The sequence below is a fragment of the Salmo salar genome, chromosome 10, assembly GCF_965601325.2.
Source record: "Salmo salar chromosome 10, fSalSal1, whole genome shotgun sequence".
Classification (NCBI taxonomy): domain Eukaryota; kingdom Metazoa; phylum Chordata; class Actinopteri; order Salmoniformes; family Salmonidae; genus Salmo; species Salmo salar.
The window spans coordinates 87,841,662-87,861,607 of NC_138300.1; the positions used below are offsets into that span (position 1 = coordinate 87,841,662).

Consider the following 19,946-nt stretch of genomic DNA (forward strand, 5'->3'; position numbering starts at 1 on the left):
CAAACAGTTGGAGCTACACTTTCATTCCATTCAACCACCATGGTAACCCACTGCAACAATTAGCACCTGTTGCTTAACTGCAGAAAATGACACACCTTAATTATTGTCTTATTTTTTTATTTTAATGCAGTATATAATTTGTAAAGCGAGAGGTTAAGCGGTTGGTAGAATCATCAACACACACAATCGCCATCTGTAATTATGACAAAAAGCCAAATACACCCAAACACACCCAGCTGTCCATGCAGACATTATGATGTGCAGCCGGCCATAAAAGGCAGGTTATATGGAGGGAGGCCAGGTTTTACAAGGATGGTTGGCACACTGTGACACTGACAGTGCAGTGACAGAAGGGACATGATGAGGGGTTGATGAACAGTTACAGTTACATGGTGGTGTGTCTCATGTGAAGCGATGTTCTGTTCTGGTCTCCCACTGATCACTGTGACACTAACAAGCCCACCCTGCCCTGCCAACGTCCCTGTCATTAGAATTACTGGCATTATGAGGAACGGGGGGCACAGCAGAACACACTGGCTGTGCATCTATAAAAATGGTTTATCCTATGTTTATTTCAGTCCCTTTCTTTATCTCTCTTTCTCTCTCGCTCCCCCTCCCTTCTCTATTTCTTCTTGTGTCTTAGTAAGTCTGTACTGTAGGTTGGGGGGGGGGATCTATGAATGCTGCCATAATAAAATCAGTGGCTTTTTGTTGTGGACAGAAGATAAAGGAGATGGAAGCAAGTCTTCCTCCGACATTGATGCAGCCTGTTTTAGGCCCTCAGCAGTGTCTCTCCTGTATGTGTTGTGTGAAGCTGAACTGGGCCTCTCCTTGCAGACTACACTCTCTACACCTCAGGACCATCTGAAATTGGAAAACTCTACAGTTAGTGCCGTGTGCCTACCAAATCAATAGGAATCAAATCTATCAAAGTACTCGCTCAATGCACTTAACCTTTTCAACTCTGTTGTGGGCCTTTTTATCGCTTTCTCCACCACAGCCACTTTAAATCTCCCCTCTGGCCACAATCACACACTCACTCTGTCTATGGACTGACAGGAGAGGAGAGAAAGAAAGGCAAGGCTTCACCATGCTGAGAAATGGGCAGTAGAGGTTGAGAGAGTCAACAGAACTCCATTTCTATATTCAATTCTCATTGCTAACACAAAGCATGGCAGGTAGGTAGCCTAGTGGTTAGAGTGATGGGTCAGTAACCGAAAGGTTGTTGGATCGAATCCCTGAGCTGACAAGGTAAAACTCTGTTGTTCTACCCCTGAACAAGGCAGTTAACCCACTGTTCCCCAGTAGGCAGTCATTGTAAATAAGAATTTGTTCTTGCCTATTTAAATAAAATACAAATGTTCATTTCTATCCCCATACAACTCTTTATAGCCTGCAAACAGTGTCAGAAATTTCAAAGGCAAGCAGCGAGTGTTTGATGGTATTCTAATGTTGTCAGGTTTTGGGGGGATTTCAGCGGGAGCATGGCGGGATGTGCTTTGATGTCAAGCGACAATGGCATTGGCCCCCTCGTCCTCCAAGAAGTGGCTATGAGTTTAAACAGCACTGCACAACACGGATTAGCTGGCTAAAATCCCTAACTGAGGACTGTGTGGGCTTTCTTTTTTTACAGTCAACCAATTTGACATGAGTTCCTTTTAGGCCATAAAACCAATCATGGTAATGTAAAATGGTGATCTGTCCTCTCATGACTGTGCTTGGTCCTTTAGGACACGGTAGCTAAGTAATATGGTATTACTGTATAGCTACTGAAAATCCTGCATGACACTTTCAGAATGGAATTAACTGTCGTACATACGGTAGTATTTACGATTTGTACTTTTTGGAATTTAAGCCTGCAAAATTATTCAAATTACGAACAGAGCTGCTCATGCAGCTAGTTATTGCAGATGTTTAATTCCGTTCAAAATGTCAATAAATCATTTATAAACCAATTTGCTGGGTTCATTACATGTAAGTATGACTAGTAATGTAAACTTATTTTGAAGCATATGTCATACATATGGAAGTACTTACGCTTTGTACTTTTGAGAATTTAAACCTGTGAAATTATTCAAATAAAAAATAGAGCTGCTTGTGCAACTAGTTATTGCAGATGTTTAATTCCATTCGAAATGACAATAAATCATTTCGAAACCAATTTGCCGGGGTCATTACATGTAAGTAATGTCAGTGTATTTTGAGGCATTTGTCAATACTTCACCTGAAAGTTTCTGTTTTCTCAAAACCCTTATGCTTTAATAAACAAATGGAGGTGTAGTTGTATATGACGCTTGACATTACTGTCTCCTTTTATCTAACAAGCATTCTGATCATCCAACGCTGTCTCTTGAAAGCATTACGGTTATGTTGTGTGCATCCTAAAAGGGTATGGAAAAAAACACAACAAGTCTTTGATAGGCTGTTGAGAAATAATTTTGAAGACAACAGGAAGCTTCAGATGTGTAACCTTTTCTGCTTGGCTTTGATCGAGGGAAATGGGATTACATCTAACAACTCATATTTACTTTGGATTCCTTTTTTATTGTCAGGCACGAAATACGATTTTTTTTATGTCAGGTAATAAGGTTTTCTTGCTCAGTGTTGTGAAGACAATTTTCTGCCTCCTAACTAAATGTCAAGATGTTATGATGGGGAGAGATGGGAATCTGAAGACTAATCTGAAAGGTGACAGGGTCTGCATCAGAGCTGATAGCTGTGTCCTATTAGAGTGTGCTCCGCCTCAAAAGGCCTCGCAAAATCATGTCGCTAAGTAATCCGGCATTACAGCGCTGTGCTGCTTTTGAAACTTTACAAACGTAATTCCATTTACTGCCAGAGTTTCTCATTTGCGAGGAGCATTGTGTACAACACACACAGCCTTTAAGCGTGAACAAGGCTGTGCTTCTACTGTGAGCAGAACGTCCCAGGAGGCTTTCACACCAGGGTCTCACTGTTAGGAGGACATTTAGAGAGCTGGAATCTGGGGATTTCAGACAAGTTCTCCAAAAAGTAGAAGCAGCATGTCTGATTCCATATCAAACTTCTCTGATGCTTAATCTCCCTTTCTTCTCATTTTCTTCTCTCTCTATCTGTCTCTCTTGTGCTTTTGCAATCTCTCTCTTTTGGTCCCTGTTTCTCTCTCTCTTGCTCTCTTTCTTTTGCACTCTCTCCTTCTATTTCTCTCTCTCTCTCTCACTCTCTCCAAAATATGAAATATGGTCAATGAAGATAAGTTCAAACAGACTACTTATCTTAGTGTAGCTCTAGGGACTGAAAACACAGTCCAAGCCAGGAAACAGAACAGGCAGACCATAATAAAATGACAAACTGAAGTTATTTAAATCATACATTTGAATAACACATCTGACTGGCACAAAATCACTGTAATGAAATCATATTAAATTGTATTTTTAACATGCTTTGTAACCAACAGGTGTAAACTAACAATGAAATGCTTACTTACGGGTACTTTTCCAACAATGCAGAGTTAATATAAATATAAAAAAATGTCTAATAATAGAAATAGTGACACGAAGAATAAATACACAGTGAATAACGAATAAGAACAACGAGCAAAAATAACATGGCTATCTATAGGGAGTACAAGCACAGAGTCAATGTGCAGGGGTACAAGGTAATTGAGGTAGCTATGTACATAGAAGTAGGCATAAAGTCAAAAGGCAACAGGATAGATAATAGACAGTAACAGAAGCGTATGTGTGTGAGTGTGAAAGTGTGTATGAGTGTGTGTGTGGCGTTAGTATATATTTGTGCGCGTGTTATGTGTGTGTGGGCGTATGTAGTGTTTGTGTGTGTATGTGTGTGGGTAGAGTCCAGTGTGTCCATGGAGTCAGTGCAAGAGAGTTAAAGCAAAAAAGGGTCAATGCAGGTAGCCCAGGTCACCATTTGATTAGCTATTTAGGAGTCTTGTTTAGCAGCCTTATGGCTTGTTGATAGAAGCTGTTGAGGTTCCTTTTGGTTCCAGACTTGGTGCACTGGTACCACTTGCTGTGCGGTAGCAGAGAGAACAGTCTATGGCTTGGGTGTCTGGAGTCTTTGACAATTCTTTGAGCCTTCCTCTGACACCGCCTGGTATAGAGGTCCTGGATGGCAGCGAGCTTGGTCGCAATGATGTACAGGGCCGTACTCTGTAGCACCTTGCAGTCGGGTGCCTTGCAGTTGCCGTACCAAGCGTGATGCTGCCAGTCGAGATGCCCTCAATGGTGCAGCTCTAGACGTTTTTGAGGATCTGAGGGCCTATGCCCCATTTCTTCAGCCTCCTGAGGGGGGAAAAGGCACTGTCGTGCCCTCTTCACAATTGTGTGGGTGTGTGTGGACCATGTTTTTTTCTTATTGATACTGAGAAACTTGAAGTTCTCAACCCGCTCCACTAAAGCCCCATTGATGTAGATGTGGGCGTGCTCACCCCCCCATTTCCTGTAGTCCACGATCAGCTCCTTTGTCTTGCTGAAGTTGAGGGAGAGGTTGTTGTCCTGGCACCACACTGGCAGGTCTCTGACCTCCTCCCTGACCGCCTCATTGTTGTCGGTGATCAGTCCTACCATCGTTGTGTCATCAACAAACTGGATGATGGTGTTGTAGTCGTGAGCAGCCATGTAGTCGTGGGTGAACAGGGAATACAGGAGGAAACTAAGCACACACCCCTGAGGGGCCCCCGTGTTGACGGTCAAAGTGGCGGATGTGTTGTTACCTATCCTCGCCGCCTGGGGGCAGCCCGTCAGGAAGTCCAGGATGCAGATGCAGAGGGAGGTATTCAATCAGGTCCTGAGCTTAGTTATGAGCTTGGAGGGGACTATGGTGTTGAATGCTGAGCTGTACTCATTGAACAGCATTCTTACATACAGTGGTTCCTCCTTTAAAAGTTGCAACATACTGCAGCACACCTTGCGGGCTGCTGCAGCATTCTATGGCACGTTATTTCACTGTCAGACATTTTTTATGTTAATGCTAGTTAGTGCAAGTTTGACCACCAGAGGGCAACTTTGAGAAGCATTTGATAGTCTCCCATATTGGCATTACTAGAGAATTGAAAACCTTTTTTGTAATAACATAGTACATGGGATTGATTTAAAGAAATTTGGCTTAATTAATTTGATTAATATTATGGTGTTTCTATTCCGAGAAAAAATGAAAAACGAAACCCTCAGGGTTTCCGTTAGGATGGAATGGAAAATATTGCGCTCTACAACGTGACGGCTGGGAGTAGGCTACGGTGTAAGATGATTGGAGGATTCTAAATTAATATCTAAGGGGCATAACATTTCCACACCGTAATTGTAGTGTAACCAATACTCATTTCGCCTATGGTAGGCCTACAGTATATCTAAAAATATTTTTTTCAATGACGTGACTCTCCGCCAATAATTACATTTAGAGGATTGGAGGATTCTAAATGAATATCTAAGGGGCATTTTTTAGGGTTGATTAGGGAGGCCACCGCTCCCCTGGGCATGGTGACGGAGGGGGGTCACAAGGAGAGAATCAGTCTCTTCCTCATTGACTCTCCTGCATTTCCCGTGGTGCTAGGCCTACCCTGGCCTACCCTTTTCTCATCTGGACTGACCACCGCAATCTGGAGTACATCCGGGCAGCGAGGAGACTGAACCCTCGCCAGGCAAGGTGGGCCATGTTTTTTACCCGTTTTTTTCTCACCCTGTCATACAGATCAGGTTCACAGAATGTCAAGGCAGACGCACTGTCCCGGCTGTATGACACAGAGGAGCGGCCCATGGATCCCACCCCCATACTCCCGGCCTCCTACCTGGTGGCGCCGGTAGTATGGGAGCTGGATGCGGACATTGAACGGGCGTTACGTGCAGAGCCCGCTCCCCCCCAGTGTCCCGCTGGGCGTCTGTACATTCCGTCTTCTGTCTGTGACCGGCTGATCTATTGGGCTCACACGTCACCCTCCTCTGGTCATCCAGTTATCGGTCGGACAGTGCGCTGTTTGAGTGGAAAGTACTGGTGGCCCACCTTGGCCACGGACGTGAGGGTTTATGTTTCCTCCTGCTCGGTGTGCACCCAGTGTAAGGCTCCTAGGCACCTGCCCAGAGGTAAGTTACACCCCTTACCCGTTCCACAACGGCCATGGTCTCACCTGTCGATAGATTTTCTCACAGATCTCCCCCCTCTCTCTCCAGTGCGCCTCCATAGCACAGTACGTCCTGTGCCTGCTCCTCGCGCTCTCCCTCCAGCGCGCCTCCAGAATCCATCACGTCCGGTGCCTGTTCTTCTCACTCTCCCTCCAGTGCGCATCCATAACCCAGTTCGGCCGGTGCCTGCTTTGAGCACTCAGTCCTCAGTGTGTCTCCCCAGTCCAGCGAGACCGGTTCCTGCTCCACGTACAAAGCCTCCAGTGATAATCGATGGTCCGACGCCTGTAGAGATGATCCATGGCACTAAGCCTCTAGTGATGATCCATGGCCCGGAGCCTGTAGGGATATTTCATGGCACGAAGCCTGAAGAGGTAATCCATGGCCCGGAACCTGAAGAAGTAATCCTTGGCAAAAAGCCTGGAGGGAATATAAATGATCCGGAGCCTGTAGGGACAAACCGTGGCACGAAGCCTGTAGGAATAATCCATGCCCCGGCACCTGTAGAGATAATCCATGGTAAGAAGCCTCCAGTGATGATCCTTGGCGCGGAACCTGTAGAGATGCTCCATGGCATGGAACCAGCAGCAACGGTCACTAGTCCGGAACCTATTATGACGCCTCCCAGTCCGAAGCCTCCGGCGACGCTTTTCCGTCCGGAGCCTCCAGCGACACTCCTCAGTTCAGAGCCTCCAGTGACGCTCCCCAGTCCGGAGCCTCCAACTACGCTCCCCAGTCCGGAGCCTCCAGCTACGCTCCCAGTCCGGAGCCTCCAGCTACGCTCCCCAGTCCGGAGCCTCCAGCGACGCTCCCCAGTCCGGAGCCTCCAGCGACGGTCCGCAGCCCAGAGTCTTCAATAGCGGCCTGCAGCCCAGAACCTCCAGCGGCGGCCTGCAGCCCAGAACCTCCAGCGGCGGCCTGCAGTCCAGAACCTCCAGCGGCGGCCTGCAGCCCAGAACCTCCAGCAATGATCTACAGTCCGGTTCCTTCGACGATGATCCACGGTCAGCTGGTAATAAAGCAGAAGGATCAGCGGGTGGAGCGGGGAGTACGCCTACAACCGGAGCCGCCTCCTATGCTGGAGGTTAAGGTTATGTGCACTGCATTTGAGCCGCCATAGACTTTTGTCACCCTCTCTACCCTCCCTTTGTGTTTTGTGGTTGTTTTGTTGGGTTTTGATGATGTTGCATTCGGAGTCTGCACCTTTGGGGGGGGGGGGGGGGGGGGGGGGTACTGAAAAATGTCCCGACCCTAGTAAGATGTCATTTTCTATAGTAGAGTAGGTCAGGGCGTGACAGGGGGTGTTTTGGGTTGTTCTATGTTTTCTATTTCTATGTTTAAGGTCTAGTTTTTCTATTTCTGTTGGGATTGTTTGGGTTGATCTCTAATTGGAGGCAGCTGATCTGCGTTGCCTCTGATTAGAGATCATATTTAAGTAAGGATTTTTCTTCCTGGCTTTTATGGGTTGTTGTTTTCTGTTTAGTGTATGTCACCTGACGGAACTGTTATCGGTCGTTTTGTTGTTTTTGTTACGTGTTTCATTAAAAGTAAATATGAGCACTTCACACGCCGCACCTTAGTCTCCTTTAGACGACCCACGTTACACTTGCCTTATCAGTAGTCACAAAAGCACATTGGAAACCTGAGAAAAATTGTCCAAGAGCAGGTATAATAACTACACACTTTCTCTTTCTCACACCACCCAGATGCACACACTCGCGCGCACACTCGTGCGCATACACAAACATAGACACACTATAAAGTTAGAATTCATAACTTTATGAATAGCTAGTGAAGTGGGCTAAGTATGAGCTGGTTGCCTTGTATTTATCATGTCACTCTCTATAGGCTAATGGTGTCCCCCAGTGTGCCCTCAGGGAGAGGCTACAGCAGGGGGGCGCAGGGGGATTCATCAGACAGTACAGATCTACTGCATTGTCTGACCGATTGCTGCACAGACACTCTAAAAGTACATTTAACTTCTTAATCACTGACAGCCTCGAACAGAAAGTTCTCTCATCTACAGTTAAAGGTCAGCCATGCATGCTAACTGCTTTATTAAATGTGTTTGGCACTTCAGAATATGCACTGCATCCCAACTAATTTCAGATATCCCACACCTTGGAGCATCGTAAGCTAGGCAACAGCACAAGGTCTGGGGAGGATGTCGGCTTTCTTTGACAAAAAATAGTTCAGTGAGGGTTGTCTTCAGACAGAGTTTGGGTAGGAATGGTTTAAAATGTGGGCGGGAATTGTGGTCATGTTTAGCTAGAGAGTTCAAAAGGTACTCACACTCAAAACCATGAAAAGGAATAACCCAAGGAGGCCGAGATGCATGTTTAGCTAGGGCAACAAGAGGATCCGACAATGATGTTACCAGTAACGCGCTTCCCATTTCCGACTTGTCCTCCGTCCCAAGTGAAGCTGGAACTTCTACAGACGTGTTAAGTTGGAGCATTGGAACATTGCCAGAAGCAACCTGTCTGTCTAGAAATACTACATTGCAACTAACTAAACTCATCTCGCTTCGCAGTGAAGCTTATTATTATTTTGGGATGATAGTACAAGTCCACTATGACGTCATTCCAACAAGAAATGTAAATGTGCTACTACACAAACCATAGACAGATTTAGCAGTTGTTTGTACTATGCAATATGTAGCTAATAGGCTTGGGCAGTATGCAGATTTTCATATCGTCATCCATCCTTCTCTCATCTTCTCTCCATCCTTCTCTCATCTTATGATATTACTGACATAGCACACAAGAGGGCGCTAAAAATGCTAGAAAAGCCCATTGGGCCTCTATTACCAGAATGCTAACAAAACGTGCACAAACTAATAGCAAAATCACATAGATGCCGTTAACAAAATGCTAACGGGCGAAAATGAACATAAACAAATTGCAAAGACAGGCAAATACAGCTCATGAAGTTATACAAAGATTTGCTAGTACTATAGCTACCGAATGACATTTTCGGTGAACGTGGATATTTACAAGCGAAAGTGAACGAGATAAATTGTGCAAGTGAAGTTGTGATGCATGCTTTTCTGAAGGAAGAGCGGCATGTGTACACAGCAGAGGGAAGAAGAATGGAGGAGAAAAAAATGCTAGTAGGAAGCACAGGGAAAGAATGGCAGCTGTACAGATAACTCATCCAGAGCTCTTTGACTTCTGATGCCAAACATTTAGTAGTGAATACGCCACACAACAGAGACTCGTCGATAGATATAGAATGCTATGGATTTACCAGCTCCCACCGTCTCACGTTGTGCTATTTACAAACAATAATGTGACTGGCTCAACTGTTCTGGGGAACTACGGTAAGCTTCATAATGTAAAATAAAGTGACAAGTGAAATGAAGAACGCAATCTGCTTTATCTCCTAACGTATTACACTGACTGCAAGTATTAACTTAAAAAGTAGCTACAAATATTCAAATTGATTGAAATACTTCAAATAAATAGTTTTGACGGTATTGGTGTTGAAAAACCATCCTGTGGCTTTTTCCAAATAACCCAGTATACGGTATACTGCCCAAGCCTAGTACCTACCTCCACTATATGCCTATGTAATCACCATCTAAATACATGGTTTTCGGGACACTCAATATAAAGTTGGAACAACAGCCTCTTGAAGACTATCAAAGACAAATTCAACACATTTACCGGACTCGCTTATCCAGAGAGACTTAGAGGAGCAATTAGGGCTAAGGGCCTTGCTCAAGGGCACACCAAGATATTTTTCAACAAGATGGCTCAGGGATTCAAACCAGCAACCTTTTGGTTACCTTCGTTTACTGGCCTGATTATCTAAACCGCTACCTCTGCACACACAAACACATCCTCATACACATACAAGCCTGGCACTACACCCAAGTACACAGCGAAGAGGGAGCATGCCAGAGAAGTGGGCTGTGTGGCACGTGTGCTACACAGATTCCAGGCAAGCTTTTTATTTAATCTAATGTCAACATTACACTGTCTTAAAGAAAGCATTCATACACCTTGACTTAGTCCACATTTTGTTATGTTACAGCCTGAATTCAAATTGATTAAATTGTATTTTTTTTGTCGCCCATCTACCATCTACAGCCAATTCCTCCTTTGGCAGTCTCTCCTTCCACACTCGGGACTCTCTATTGGTTACACGCACTCTTGGTTAGAATAGGATGGAAGGCCAACACTAGTGTAACACTCTTCGTTGAAGGGGGACCAAAACGCAGCGGTAAAGTGCTCATCCTCTTATTTATTAAAGAAAACACTTAATCAATACTAAATAAACGATGAAAACAGTCCAGTAAGGTGCATAGACTATACTAGAAACAACCACCCACAAAAGCCAGTGAAAACAAACACAACTAAATATGGCCTCCAATTAGAGACAACAACAACCAGCTGCCTCTAATTGGAGGTCATTGAAAAAACTCACATATAACTAGAAAAGCTAGATAAACATAGAAATAAGAAAATTAGAACCTAAACCCACAATACCCAACCACACAAAACAAACACCCCCTGCCACGCCCTGACCAACTACAATGACAAATAACCCCTTTTACTGGCCAGGACGTGACAACTGGCTGGCTTTGTATTCATGTAACCTGTTGAAATTGCTGTACAATACAATCTTGTTGCCATCTGATGCACATTCAAATGTCATAAATCAACTCTGCAGAGCTCTCCCTGTCCTCTGCCGTGCCCTGATTGTTTTACTGCTGATGATATCTGGAAATGTGCATATACAGAAAAATTAATACATGCTTTTGTCACTTCTAGATTAGACTACTGCTAATGTTCTACTTTCCTGCTACATAGATAAAACACTAAATAAACTTTAGTGCTAAACATGGCTGCTAGAATCTTGACTAGAACCAAACAAATTGTATCATATTACTCCAGTGCTAGCCTCTCTACACTAGCTTCCTAGGGTTGATTTCAAGGTTTTTCTGCTAACCTACAAAGCATTCCATGGGCTTGCTCCTACCTATCTTTCCGATTTGGTCCTGCCGTACATACCTACACGTACACTATGGTCACAAGACGCGGGCCTCCTTATTGTCCTAAGAATTTCTCAGCAAACAGCTGGAGGCAAGGCTTTCTTCTATAGAGCTCCATTTTTATGGAATGGTCTGCCTATCCATGTGAGAGACGCAGACTCGGTCGTGACCTTTAAGTATTTATTGAAGACTCATCTCTTCAGTAGGTCCTATGATTGAGTGTAGTCTGGCCCAGGAGTGTGAAGGTGAACGGAAAGGCACTGGAGCGACAAACCACCCTTGCCGTCTCTGCCTGGCCGGTTCCCCTTTCTCCACTGGGATTCTCTGCCTCCAACCCTATTACGATGGCAGAGTCACTGGCTTACTGGTGCTCTTCCATGCCGTGCCTAGGAGGGGTGCGTCACTTGAGTGGGTTGAGTCACTGACGTGATCTTCCTGTCCGGGTTGGCGCCCCCCTCGGGTTCGTGCCGTGGGGGGAGATCTTCGTGAGCTATTCTCGGCCTTGTCTCAGGGTAGTAAGTTGGTGGTTGAAGATATCCCTCTAGTGGTGTGAGGCTGTGCTTTGGCAAAGTGTGTGGGGTTATATCCTGCCTGGTTGGCCCTGTCCGGGGGTATCGTCAGACAGGGTCAGTGTCTCCCGACCCTTCCTGTCTCAGCCTCCAGTATTTAAGCTGCAATAGTTTGTGTCGGGGGGGCTAGGATCAGTCTGTTATATCTGTAGTATTTCTTCTGTCTTATCCGGTGTCCTGTGTGAATTTAAGTATGCTCCCTCTAACACTCTTTCTCTCTTTTCTCTCTTCTCTCGGAGGACCTGAGCCCTAGGACCATGCCTCAAGACTACCTGGCCAGATAACTCCTTGCTGTCCTCAGTCCACCTGCTGTCCCCAGTCCACGCCAGTCCACCTGCTGCTGCTCCATTTTCAACTGTTTTGCCTGCGGCTATGGAACCCTGACCTGTTCACCGGACGTGCTACCTTGTCCCCTGCTGTCTCTAACTCTGAATGATCGGCGATGAAAAGCCAACTGACTTTTACTCCAGAGGTGCTGACCTGGTGGACCCTCTACAACCACTGTGATTATTATTATTTTACCCTGCTGGTCATCTATGAACGTTTGAACATCTTGGCCATGTACTGTGATAATCTCCACGCAGCATAGCCAGAAGAAGACTGGCCACCACTCAGAGCCTGGTTCCTCTCTAGGTTTCTTCCTAGGTTCCTGCCTTTCTAGGGAGTTTTTCCTTGCCACCGTGCTTCAACATCTGCATTGTAGAGCACTTGGTGACATCGGCTGATGTAAAAACAGCTTTATGAATCATTTTGATTGAAATTTGATTGAGGTAATTAAAGAGCAGCAGTAAAATAACAACAGAGAGACTATATACAGGGATTACCGGTAGAGAGTCAATGTGCGGGGGCCCCGGTTAGTCGAGGTAATTGAGGTAATATGTACATGTAATTAAAGTGACTATGCATAGATAATAACAGAGAGTTGCAGCGGCGTAAAAGAGGGGGTGGTGGGGGGGGAGGAATGTAAATAGTCTGGGGAGCCAAATGATTAGATGTTCAGGAGTCTTATGGCTTGGGGGTAGAAGCTGTTTAGAAGCCGCATGGACCTAGACTTGGCGCTCCGGTACCACTTGCCGTGCGGTAGCAGAGAGAACAGTCTATGACTAGGTTGACTAGAGTCTTTGACAATTTTTAGGGCCTTCCTCTGACACCGCCTGGTACAGAGGTCCTGGATGGCAGGAAGCTTGACCCCAGTGATGTACTGGGCTGTACGCACTACCCTCTGTAGTGCCTTGCGGTCGGAGGCCGAGCAGTTGCCATACCAGGCAGTGATGCAACCAGTCAGGATGCTCTCGATGGTGCAGCTGTTGAATCTTCTGATGATCTGAGGACCAATGCCAAATCTTTTCAGTCTTCTGAAGGGAATAGGTTTTGTCGTGCCCTCTTCATTACTGCCTTGGTGTGCTTGGACCATGTTAGTTTGTTGGTGATGTGGACACCAAGGAACTTGAAGCTCTCAACCTGCTCCACTAGAGCCCTGTCGATGAGAATGGGGGGGTGCACGGTCCTCCTTTTCCTGTAGTCCACAATCATCTCCTTTGTCTTGATCACATTGAGGGAGAGGTTGTAGGCCTGCCACCACACAGCCAGGTCTCTGACCTCCTCCCTATAGGCTGTCTCATCGTTGTCTGTGATCAGGCCTACCACTGTTGTGTCATCGGCAACCTTAATGATGGTGTTGGAGTCGTGCCTGACCATGCAGTCATGAGTGAACAGGGAGTACAGGAGGGGACTGAGCACGCACCCCTGAGGGGCCAACGTATTGAGGATCAGTGTGGCGGATGTGTTGTTACCTACCCTTATCCCCGGGGGCAGCCCGTCAGGAAGTCCAGGATCCAGTTGTAGAGGGAGGTGTTAAGTCACAGGGTCCATAGCTTATTGATGAGCTTTGAGGGCACTTTGACGTTGAACACTGAGCTGCAGTCAATGAATAGCATTCTCACATAGGTGTTCCTTTAGTCCAGGAGGGAAAGGGCAGTGTGGTGTGCAGTAGAGACTGCATCCACTGTGGATCTGTTGGGGTGGTATGCAAATTGGAGTTGTAAATGACGTAAATGTAAATGTAAATGTGAACAGTGAGTACAAGAGCGGACTAGGCATGCACCCCTGAGCCCCTGTGTTGAGGATCAGCGTGGCAGATGTGTTGTTGCCTACACTGAGCTGTAGTCAGTGAACAGCATTCTCACATACAGTAGGTGTTCCTTTTGTCCAGGTGGGAGAGAGCAGTGTGGAGTGCGATTGAGATTGCGTCCTCTGTAGATCTGACGGGGCGGTATGCGAATATATGTGTGTATTTGAATTTAATGGTGAGCCTTTTCTTAGTGAAGCTTGCATAACCACTGAGCACTGTTTTAAGAGCATACTTGACAGCATTGAGGGTAAAACACTATGCAGGCTGGGGCTACAACAAAAGATCCAAGAGACTTTGAACCTACAAAGCTGACATTATGAGGTTTTCTAGACAAAAATAACACTATACTCTTTTCCCTAAATCCTTCCTCCTGCCTTCCACACATACACAAGCCTAGAAAACATTACCTCCATTGTTATGAGTTGAGTCATTGCTCATTTGTATTCTACCCAAGCCACATTGAACTTGTATTACCAGTTTAATTGCGGTGAAAGAAGACTTATAATTATACACATGCTATAATGGATTGCATCCAGTATGTACTATTTAAATGAGTGATGGTGACCACAGAACACCTAAACCTTACCGTATGCTTCACTGTTGAATATATATAATGATAACATTTTGTGACGTTTTTGTTTGTTTTGGTGTTCGGCAGCGTTCAGCAGGGTTTCTTTCGGCTGTTCAAGCCGAAGTTTGGTAGCCGGAGTCACCGTCCCTTTGACGGTGATTGGTCAACAGTAGGGATTCTTCAATGAAGTGTTTCTTTGTCATTCAACGAAAGACGACTACATTTTTTCACTTGAGAAATACTGCACCAAACGTCTTAGGTAGATGTAAAGTTGCGCGACTAAGACCTTGGCAAAAACGCCAAAATGTATTACAGATTTCTTAAGGAAGTGTTACTGTATGTTGTTGCTACGGCGTCTCAAGAGGGACAAACAGTAATATTGCTTCACCTAGCCGAGTTTGCTAAAAGCAAAGTGAACTAAGTATGCGGACGCCTTTACAGTGGTGCTTTATGTTGGCCTGATTACAACTACACTGCATGGTACTATTCTGTACGACCTTGCTGCCATTGTGAATGCCCGGGAAATCACAGGAAACCCAGTGCAGCAGGTGTTCACAGTTTCATTACATCAGGCTTGGGTCAGCCTCTACTTGTTACCCAAATGTGCACCAAGGGCAGGAGAGGAGAGTGGTGTGTAATGATGGGGAAATAATGAGGCATCGCTCTGCTCTGTAACTGGAGGCTCATGGTGCTTAGCTCCTCGTTATCTCTCTCTCTCTCTGAGCTAAAAGACCAATCCTCTCCTCACCAGGCCACTGTGTCAGGGCTCAGCCATGAGACAATCCACACACACACACACACACACACACACACACACACACACACACACACACACACAGATACACAGTAGTGAGTGATATACTCAGGCCCTCCTCATGCATCCCAGCACTGTTATTCTATTAAAGACCCTTTTTCTACAACGAGCGAGCAGTTAGCTCTTCAGGTCAAATCATTGATGATCAGAGACAAATGCTCATAACTGCATGGCAAAGTAAACAAAAGCCATGGCTTATGCATCGCTAAGGCAAAAGCCAAGCCATACAACATTTTTACACATGATCCCAATCACACCAAGAGCCATACTTTCAGTTAGTGGACCATTTTTTTGTGACAAAGTTCACTCTGGGTAAATACACATCACATAACACACTGGCACAGAGAGATGCAGCAGGGGGAGCAAGAGGCTCTGAGCAACATGGCACATTGGGGGCTCCCTCTGCATGGCTCCTCACGCCACTGTTGTCCACCTGTTGTAGTATTCCTCTCTTTCACTCTATTCTCAAAATCCCTCACTCTCTTTCCTTCTCTGATTTAATTTGAGAGTTGGGAAACATAATATTCTGCCATCACAGAACAACAGCTAAAAAAGAACCTTGGGCTTGTTAAATTTTAATAAGGTTCTCCCGGCAACTCCACCCTCCCGTAATTGCTTTGTGTATTTCCCCTATGGGGACGAGCGCTCTTGTTTGTTATCGGCGTAGAGCCGCTGAATTCACAGACGAACTGTGCTGGCTCCCTCCCCATACACCCCGGCAGCCTCTCTCCTCCCGCTACCAGTAAAAAAAAAAGTCACACAATCACAAAGGAATATTCCACTGCATGGCCTAATTATTATAGATTTCTTCCATTTTCCTTCAGTATTTTGACAAAATGCATGTAGCGTCTGGAAACTGCACTTCATTTGACTTGTGTTACAGGAAATGAGAGTCTGTCGGCCTGAATTGATTCATTTATTGTGTTATTAGGAATATTTTATTTACATTGATTCAGTTGGTTAACATGTTTAAATTCATGTGCATAGAGTAGTATATCAAATGTTATATAAACAGTATAAACCTCATGTTCATTTAGAAAAAATAGATCCCTATCAACATTATGAGGGGTGGAGTAGCCAAGGTCCAGGCTGAGGGAGTGTATTCAGTCAGGACAGAAGCAGCCAATCAGATGTCTTGACAGAGGCACAAAAGCCATTCCAGGGCAGAAAAAGACGTGACCATTATAACACCCACTACCTGTTTTGGAACCAACAAAATAAATAATAAAATCTGTTAAATCACACTAATTTGTGTATTTGCCAGGATGTGGAGACATTGATTACTATTAGAGCACCAGAGTTAGTTATCAAGACAATTGCAATGGAGGACCCTAAAGCCTTGTTAACATGAACCATTCTCTCTTAACACCTCCCTTCGCATGCATTGGTAGTGTTTGTAGAGACACCTTCCAGAAGAAAACCTCAGACTTGAGAAACCCAGGTGAGCTTAATCTGTGGTGATAAGGATTTCCATCCCCATGGTTGTGTTTAACATAAACTACATAAGCGCAATTGAGGTGCCTAATGAATAATAATGACGAATTTGTGCCTAATGAATGCTGTCAATGTAAACACTTGAAAACAAACCCACAGACAATGTCCTCGAACTTGGAGGTACAGCCAAACTGAATTTGAAGATGTTTTTTTCACTCTTGCCACTTTCCTCTCCATGAGAAATGACATGGCCCTTTCTAACAGTGGAGGAAATTGGTTGTACCTATGACACAGAGAGAGACAGTCTTTTTACATGGCGGGGGCTGCATGGCTGACGGGAACAGCGTCGTAATAGGAGGTGATCGAGATGGATCTGCTCACAAGGTACTGTCTCTGTTGTAGAAAATCATCACCCACCTCAAGGGCCAGGCTAACAGATGAGCTCCCACTCTGGCTGAAAGGAGTCATTCCTCTCCTACACCATTACCACCTCTCTCCCCTCTCTTCGCCAGGAGGCAAGCTCTGACCCCCCAAGCCTGTGGAGCTCTGGACAGCTGTTGACAATGCCAGGACAAACGGCACCATGTCACTGTCTAATGAAGAAACACTGAGAAAGTGGAGTAGACCTACAGAAAACAATCCCACAGGAAAGCCAGCAACAGGCAATTTAAAGACACGCAGGCACTGAAAAAGGACTCAGAGAAACTGAAACAATCCTCTGTGTCTCAGGAGAGGGATGCGGCCATTTTTTCTCTTCACCTCTATTTTCAAATTAATTCCGTGAGAGCTGAATTAGTTATGCTGCGTGCACAGTGAGGGACGATATGCATATATGCACCCGAGCGCTTATAAAAGCTATTCAGAAATAGATTAAATGTATGTCTAAATTCTTTCATATTTTGACATAGAGCCAGCATCTATAAGACAAAACCACCCACTGTGCAGCTGCCTGAGAAAGAATCCAACACCATCTCCTGCTTTACCTCTCCACAGGCCATTTGATTAATAGTTCAGCAGTCTTATATATATTTGGATAGGGACAGGGATGTTCTTCTGATAAAGTGTTCAATGCATGCGCTCCTCTGTTGGAGAAGGAGCTGGCCTATAGAAGTTTTTCTATAGAGCAGGGCTATTCAACTATATTCTTACAGGGGCCATATGTAAAAAAAATTATAATTGCATTTTCCACATGCAATTATTCTTCAGAAGAACTGTATAAAAAAGCACACACCAATAAAGCACTTTTCTTAAAATGAAATGTTGCTAAAGGTAATTAGGAAAGAAATGGAGGACGCTCAACCAACGTAAGAAATGGAGGACGCTCAACCAACGTAAGTTGAGGTGCAACCAAAAAATGTGATAATCATTCAAAAGGAAATGGCACAACGCACGCTCACCATTTTTTGTATTTTATTGAAACAACTATTAAAAGCTTATTATAAGTAATTAGGTCATTTTAAAATCATCTGAAAACTAAGCAGCTCAATAAATAATACAAAGATATGTCAAATCAGGTAGTGCCAAATTACAGTCTGAAAGAAGTATGCTTTGAATGCATTTTCCTTGTGAGCATCCGTGAGAGAAACAGAAGTCGTAGCTTTCAGGAATGGGGTCAAAATATTTTGTAGCTTAAACCGTTCAAACACTAGAGCCAAATTCATATGAGGAAAAAATGATCAACATGCCACATAGACGCTAGAAACTGCGAAAAAACGCTAGAAACCACACTATAGAAAACCGCAATAGTGCGTGTCATTTTGGCACTGAATGTCGGATTTTGGCGGGGATGTTTTTTGCAGATCCTTTATTAATGTTCATCATTTATCAAAGAGTCTAAATGTATAAACAGGCCGGATCTGGCCAGCGGGCCACCAACTAAATAGCCCTGATATAGAGGGACCCAGCAGATTTCCCTGGTGAAACTAAAACCTTAGTTCTCCACCTAATCATTCAGTATGGCAGCAGTACTGCAGTAGGCACTCCTTTTCACACATTTGTTTTGAGAAATCTTAACATGTTGACATATTGATTGTCATATACATTGAGTGTACAAAACATTGCTCTTTCCATGACAGATTGACCAGGTGAATCCAGGTGAAAGCTATGATCCCTTATTGATGTCACTTGTTAAATCCACTTCAATCAGTGTAGATAAAGGGGAGGAGACAGGTTAAAGAAGGATTTTTAAGCCTTGAGACAATTGAGACATGGATTGTGTGTTTGCAATTCAGAGGTCGAATAGGCAAGACCAAAGATTTAAGTGCCTTTGAGCAGGGTATGGTAGTAGCTGCCAGGCGCATACTGGACACAGAGACATAATTGTATCCACAAGTTCATCTATCTCTGTGGAAGTGGATTAAGGGCCTCATTGCCAAAATCCTGAAGTATCTCTTTAACAGCCAAGTGGAAAAACTTCCTGCCTGCAGCAGTAACACCCTGATCTGTCACTTATATGGTCAGGCCGCTCCAGCTCTCTGCTGAATGCCAGGCTCAGGGCCCACAGCACACACAGGCAGATCGATAGCCTTTCAGGAAGCCAGCTACACGCAGGTTCAGCCCAGCTGGCTCCTCTGGCCAAGTTACTCAGCACTTTCGGTGTCCACTCAGGAGAGACGGACCTGGGAGCACATCCAACTGCTCTGACTGCCATCAGGTGGGAAAACACAGGTAAGGCAAATCTGTTAACAAAATGTTATTCTAACAACTCTCTGATCACATCCGTCATTATCCAAGGCTTTTGATGTGTACATTCTGTTACATTCAATGTCTTAGGAACCTTCCCTTCATTTGTTCAACTCTAGAAAAAGTAAAGGACTTCTGAAGCAGAGGTTTCCATATCTCCACAGACAATCACGGATTGCAAAGGGAAAACCAGCCACGTCGTGGACACTGACCAGGATCTCTTTACCTCTACCTTACCTGACACCCTAGACCCACTTCAATTTGCTTACCGCCCCAATAGATCCACAGACGACGCAATCGCACTGCACACTGCCCTATCCCATCTGGACACAAGGAGTACCTACATAAGAATGCTGTTCATTGGCTATAGCTCAGCCTTCAACACCATAGTACCCTCCAAATTCATCACTAAGCTTGGGGCCCTGGGTCTGAACCCCGTGAACCCTGTGTAACTGGGTCCTGGACTTCTTGACGGGCCGCCCCCAGGTGGTGAAGGTAGGAAACAACACCTCCACTTCGTTGATCATCAACAAAGGGGCCCCACAAGGGTGCATGCTCAGCCCCCTCCTGTACTCCCTGTTCACCCATGACTGCGTGGCCATGCATGCCTCCAACTCAATCATCAAGTTT

At 45.0% G+C, this 19,946-nt stretch overlaps 1 protein-coding gene across 1 annotated transcript in view; it reads right to left on the reverse strand.

The window, feature by feature from the left end:
* Nucleotides 1-19,946, reverse strand: part of cdh13 (cadherin 13, H-cadherin (heart)) — a 515,993-nt gene that overhangs the window by 337,854 nt on the left and 158,193 nt on the right. The gene's annotated exons all lie outside the window — the stretch shown is intronic.